The 7181-nt window shown below is 37.5% G+C and overlaps 1 pseudogene; it reads left to right on the top strand.

Moving 5' to 3' along the window:
* Positions 1 to 1071: 1071 nt before the first annotated feature.
* On the top strand, positions 1072 to 1634 carry LOC125174417 (chromobox protein homolog 3-like; annotated as a pseudogene).
* Positions 1635 to 7181: the final 5547 nt, after the last annotated feature.

Genomic DNA, 7181 nt, shown 5'->3' with positions numbered 1-7181 from the left:
AGCCCCACACTGGGCTCTGTCCTGACAGTGCAGAGCCTTCTTAGCATACTTTCTTTCTCTCTCTCTCTCTCTCTGTCTCTCTCTCTCTCTGTCCCTCCCCCACTCACTTGTGCTCTCTCTCTCTCAAATAAAATAAAAAAGTAAAATGCTAGACTTGTATTTATGCTATTAAAAATCATCTGTGCATTTGTTTTCTGAAATTGATTGCACTATGAAGGTACAACCAACCGTTGACCAGCTAACTTTACCTCTTCTTTTAACAATATCAATGTTTCACTATATAGCCACATGGAATTCATCTTAACAAAGTAGAATTTAACATATCAGTTCCATTTAGCATTTTCTCACAAGCATGAATAGTGACAGCACCAGTATTCTAGAACCTTTGTAGTGAATTGCAGCCAATAGAATAGTCTCATTGTTTTGGTTTCACCAAATTCTGCAATTTACTCAATTGTTCTCTCTGGCCCTTTGCATAAGTAGATTGAAGATATTTGCCTCCACTTAAATTCTTTTGTGAAACTTGAAATTACTTTCAGTATTAGTGGTATTTTTCTTTGAGAAATCAGCAGCTAAATAACAAAGAAAAAATTTAGCTAAACATCATCTTACAGATTTCACCCACAAAAAAAGGGGGGGTTATTTATTTATTACCAATCCAACCTACCCATTCTCTCTTTTTTAGACAGAAGCCATTAAAGGTCAAGTGAAAGCATTCTATTAAGAAACAATGGAGCTCAGACTTAAAGCACACATGGCCAAAGGTGCTGCAAACCAGGGATTGGGAGAAGATTAGAGGCAGTGAATAATAATTCTTCAAGTCTTGCAAGAAAAAATGGCATCCAACAAACCAAAAAGCAGACTCAACTATGGAAAACAAACTGATGGTTACCAGAGGAGAGGTGGATGGGGAGGGGGGGAGATGGGTGAAAGAGGTGAAGGGGATTAAATAAAGAGTACACTTACCTTGATGAGCACTGAGTAATACATGGAATTGTTGAATCACTATAGTGTACACCCAAAACAAATAAGATACTGTATGTTAACTAAATGGAAATTAAAATAATTTTAATGGCATCCAATTAAAATATATTGCAAAAAGTGTGAGAGAAAAATAATGGGAAGAGTAATAAAGTGGAAAAGACAGAGCCTGAAGAATTTTGGTGGAAAAAGTACTGGATGGATGCCTAATGACTGGGAAAGTGGAGTATTTCCTGAAGCGGAAGGGATTTACTGACAATGCTGAAAATACTTGGGAACCTGAAGAAAATTTAGATTGTCCAGAGTTAATTGAAGCATTTCTTAATTCTCAAAAAGGAGATACAAAAAGAAAACCTTTATCTGACAGTGAATCTAATGACAGCAAATCAAAGAAAAGAGATGCCACTGATAAGCCAAGGCTTTACCAGAGGTCTTGACCTAAACAAAAAATTAGTGCCGTAGACAGCAGTGGTGAATTAATGTTTGTCATAACATGACAATATTGAGATGAGGCACAGCTGGCCAAAGAGGTAAATATGACATGTCCTTGAATTGTAAATGCTTTTTATGAACCGAGACTAACTCAGCATCTATTTAAATTCCAGTTAGTTAACATACAGTATAATATTCGTTTCAGGGATAGAATTGAGTGATTCATCACTTAGATACAACACCCAGTGCTCATCTCAACAAGTGCCCTCCTTAATGCCCATCACCTATTTAACCTATTCCCCCACCCACCTCCCCTCCAGTAACCATCAGTTTGTTGCCTATAGTTAAAAGTCTGCTTCCTGGTTTGCTTCTCTCTTTTTTTCCCTTATGTTTATCTGCTTTGTTTCTCAAATTCCACACATGAGTGAAATCATATGGTGTTTGTCTTTCTCTGAATGGCTTATTTTGCTTAGCATAATACTCTCTAGCTCCATCCATGTCATTGCAAATGCCAAGTTTTGGTTCTTTTTGATGACTGAGAAATATTCCATTATGAATATATATATATATATATATATATATATATATATACACACACACATATATATACACACATACACACATATTATATATATATATACATATATATATATATATATATATATTCCATTGTGTGGTATATATACCACATCTTTATCCATTCATCAGTCAATGGACATTTGGGTTCTTTCTTTAAATTGGCTATTGTTGATAATGCTGCCATAAACACTGGGATGCATGTGTTCCTTCCAATTACTATTTTTGTATCCTTTGGATAAATACCTAGTAATGCAATTGTTGGATTGTAGAATAGTTCTATTTTTAACTTTTTGAGAAATCGCCACACTGTTTTCCAGAGTGGCTACACCACTTTGTATTCCCACCAACAACATAGAGCATTCCCCTTTCCCACATACTCACCAACACCTGTTGTTTCCTGAGTTATTGATATTTGACACTCTGACAGGTGTGAGGTGGTATCTCACTGTAGTTTTGATTTGTATTTCCCTGATGATGAGTATGCGGAGCATCTTTTCATGTGTCTGTTGGCCACCTGTGTCTTCTTTGGAAAAATGTCTATTCGTGTCTTCTGCCCATATTTTAAGTGGATTATTTGTTTTTTGAGTGTCAAGTTTGAGAAGTTCTTTATAGACTTTGGATAATAACCCCTTAACAGATAATGTCATTTGCTAATATCTTCTCCCATTCCAAAGGTTGTCTTTTAGATTTGTTGAATGTCTGGGACACAAGAGGGGACATTTTTTAAAATATAATTTATGGTCAAATTGGCTTCCATGCAACACCCAGTGCTCATTCCAACAAGTGCCCTCCTCAGTGCCCATCACCCACTTTCCCCTCTCCCCCACCCCCCCCCATCAACCCTCAGTTTGTTCTCTGTATTCAAGAGTAACAGGGGAAATTATTCACTCTTCCGGGAGTGCTTCCCTGAGAGCAGCAAGCATGGAGGCCCCTCACTGAGGACAAAGTAACTGGCTGGTGCCAGTTGAATGTTTGTGTCCCAACATTTTTCAGATCACTATTTTCATGCTGTCTACCTCTGGGTTGCTTGTCTGTCTGGAGGAGTGCAGTGCAATTTGGGTTCTATCCCAGCCAAGCCTCCTGAATTTTAAAACTCTAAATTTCAGAGACATGCTGTGGCTGGGGCCTGTGCTGATCTCCTGGGGAAGGGTCTCACTGTGCAGGGACTGATGCAGGTTTGACCGAGAAGGGCAGTGGCACCAAAATGCAGGGGTGTGGGATTTGCAGCAAAGCAGGCTAAACAGTCAGTGTCTCAGCACCCCAGCAGGTGTCTCTGGGCCCATGCTGAGGGACGGCGGGGGTGGGGGGGCATGGTGGGAGTGGCACCCTCTGGCTCTTTTGTCCCCAGAGAAGGGTCTCTACAAAAGCCACCTCTCACAGATGTACTCTAAGAAGAGTGACAGTCTCTCCCCATGTGCCTTAGGAAACCCTCAGATGGCGCCATCTGCCGTGGCATTGCTTGCCTGCCTTCTCTCCAGGAGTAGGATAGCACCCTCAGGGCTCTATCCCAGCCAAGCCCTCGGACCCCTAAAACTCCAGTCTTAGGCGCCCCACCAGTTGCAAAAACTCAAAGATCAGCCCCTCTCATTCTTTCAGCCAATGGTTTTGGGGAAGCGTTCTCCTTGTGTGTATCCACTCCACTCTCTCTTGTCTTTCTCTGTGACCGGGATCCCCTCCCCTCTGCAGCACCTGCAATCTGTTTCTCCCCTAAACCACATCTTTCCATATCCTACATTCCTGTATGCAGATTCTTCTCTCCCTCTAGTTGTGCAGTTTGTTCTGTCAATCCTCAGATTGATTTCTTGGGTATGCAGAATGATTTGATATTTGCCTAGCTGTGTTTGAAAGACAAGGCAAGCCTAGAGTTAGTCCTCCTACTACACCACCATCTTATCTCTCTGTCTAGCACTGGTTACTTTGAATAAATACTGTCTGCGTTGTTTTTTTTATCAGAAAAGAATATTTGAGATCATGTGTTATTTTGACCATTATATTATCACTTGAGGCCATATATTATTTCCTTTGCATTAGAGAACAGCTTTTCTAAATGTTGGTGGAAATCCCCATAGTTACTACTCAATCAGAATTTGTATTTAACTCCTATATGCCTAAGGACCATTCTGGATTTTTTGTTATTTGGGGTTTTTTCATGTGTATATATAACACATATGTAAATGGTTTTCTTTTTCTTTTCTTTCTCTTTCTCTTTCTTTCTTTTTCTTTCTTTCTTTCTGTCCTTCAACATTCACCAAAACAAAACAGAATTTCATAACCATGTTTCTTGGATGCCATCATCTTGAGCAACCTAAGAAATAAGTCACTTCAAGTCAAATTGAAATTTTTCCTAAAGCCCTAAACTTTCAAATGAAATAGATAATTTTATAATTAATTGGATAATTTAAAGTAAATGATTTAAATTGGACAATTAGGCTCTTTCCATAATGTAGCTATTGTTGAAAGTGCTGCTATAAACATTGGGGTACAAGTGCCCCTATGCATCAGCACTCCTATATCCCTTGGGTGGTTTATATACACAATGGAATACTAAGTGGCAATGAGAAAGAATGAAATATGGCCTTTTGTAGCAACGTGGATGGAACTGGAGAGTGTTATGCTAAGTGAAATAAGTCATACAGAGAAAGACAGATACCATATGTTTTCACTCTTATGTGGATCCTGAGAAACTTAACAGAAGACCATGGGGGAGGGGAAGGGGAAAAAAAAACCGGTTAGAGAGGGAGAGAGCCAAAACATAAGAGACTCTTAAAAACTGAGAACAAACTGAGGGTTGATTGGGGGTGGGAGGGAGGGGAGGGTGGGTGATGGGTATTGAGGACGGCACCTGTTGGGATGAGCACTGGGTGTTGTATGGAAACCAATTTGACAATAAATTTCATGTTTAAAAAAAATAAATTGGACAATTTAAAAGCAGCCATATCAGAATCCATATCCATATTTTATTTGCAAAAGCCCTGAAAGACTAACAACAACCTCCCCACCCAAATGAGGAAACTAGAGAAGTCCTGGTGTGTTGTAATTAGGTAAGCGAGGTTAGGTAAATGGACTTTTATATTATTTTATTATTTCATTTTATTTTATTTTTAGTTAAATGGACATTTTGGAGATTCCTCCTGGTGAACCATTACTTTACACATTGAAACGCCTAAAAGAGATTGACTAAATGTGTCTAAATGCAACTAAATGGGACTAAAAGGTCATGATTTAGACTAAATGTGTCTAAATGCAACTAAATGGGACTAAAAGGAATGCCTAAAACTTCATTCTTGGAAACCTAATAATAATCAGATGGTTAAAGATGTCAGCAATTTAGGACCTGCTGCAATAAATGGGTGAACAGACTTCTGTAATCTTAATCCTTGACCTGCATGTGTTTTCTTTATCCCAACTCCTTTTTTACCTGTAGGCTCAATCTTCTCAGTATTTGGGTTACTGAGTTCTGCTTCCTAGCAGAAGCTAGGAAAAAAACAATAACTTTGTAGTAATCAGAATGTTATCCAACTGCATATTACTTACTTTAGTGTACACAGTACTCAATAAACAGTTTTACTTTCAAAAAGAAAAAGAAAAAAGAAAAAATGTATTCTTCCTTACAAACCCTAGATAAATTATTTAGTCCTTCTCTTTTTTCCTCACAGATAGAACTGAAGCCCAGAGATATTTATATCTATTCCCTTACTCTGAAATTACCTACGTAACTTGCTTGTGATTGAAAGCTTTCCAAAAACCATTTGGGTCTCCGTGCATCACTCTAGTGACCACATGTTAATTCTAGTAACTAGACTGCAGCCAACACACATCACACGTGTGTTTCCCCTGCCGCCAGTCTTTCACGCCCACACCTTATTACTAAAGCAATTTAAAGAACTGTATTCTGAAACGATAAAACAATTCTTTTCATGTTATTTTTCGCTTCTAGATTTCTCACTTCAGTTGAATGGGACATGCTTACACCACTAACCAGACTGATGACCCACCTTGTGCTGCCCCATCTGTGTATGTGTAGACTCTCTTGGTCCATTGAACAGCCTTTGGCTGCAGTTGTTCACTGACCTGTCTATTGCCCCTTTCAGATCGGGAGTTTCTTTAAGGCAAGAATCACCTCTCATATGCCTCTAAGTCCCTAATCATCTGGCACAATGCCTGGCACACAGGAAATGCTCAAAAGTTAGTGTTGAATGAACACATGACACATACAATATACTGTCCTATGAGTAAAACCATGTCTGATACACAGAGGAAATTTCATACCAACTTCGACATGCTTTTTTTTTTCTCTTTTTCTTTTCTTTTTTAAGTAGGGCCCATGCCCAACATGGGGCTTGAACTCATGACTCCAACATTAAGAGTTGTATGCTATGCTAACTGAGCCAGCCTGACACTCCAATATTCTCAACTATAACTGTTATGTGTCTAAATGCAGATTTAAAGTATGTATATATATTACATATATATGTAAATATATATGTAATATGTACTAATTAGTAATATGTATAATTAGTAATATATTTATATATAAATATAAAATAATATATACTAATATATATAACTATATATGTGTATGTGTGTATGTGTATACATATATACTCGGCCCTTTGCATCTGTCTTTCATTCTAGGAAATATCCTTTATTTCTCTGAGTATATCCTTCATTCTATTTCTCATTCCATGAGATTATATTTTCTCCTAAAACCCCTACTAATCAAATGTTACAACTTCTATATCTGTTCTCTCTTAACTGCATATTCATAGATTTATCCATTTATTCCATTTATTTATCTCTCTTTGTGCTGTGTTCTAAGAGAAATCTCTTTAGCTTGAGTGCTCAGCTGTATCCATTGGTTCATGCATTAAATTTTTTCCCAGTACTATATTTCTATTGAGGTAATTTACATACAGTGACATGTACAAGTTTTAAGTATAGTTCAATGAGTTTTAGCAAATGTATATAGCTATCTTTCATGAAAGATCTCAATTTATTGTTACCTACAAATCCATCCTGAAAAAAATGAATAATTGAACTTCAGGAAAAAGAAAATGGAGTTCAGAGGAATAAATAGCCATATGAAGTATTACAAAAATGTATTCTTAAATCTAAAGAATCGTTTGTTAAAATATTCAAAATAATCTGACACTAAACTCCAGTTAAAATCAACGCAGGAATGAGCAAAG

Source organism: Prionailurus viverrinus, chromosome C2, assembly GCF_022837055.1.
Source record: "Prionailurus viverrinus isolate Anna chromosome C2, UM_Priviv_1.0, whole genome shotgun sequence".
NCBI classification, from domain to species: domain Eukaryota; kingdom Metazoa; phylum Chordata; class Mammalia; order Carnivora; family Felidae; genus Prionailurus; species Prionailurus viverrinus.
This window is presented reverse-complemented; position numbering and strand designations above follow the sequence as displayed.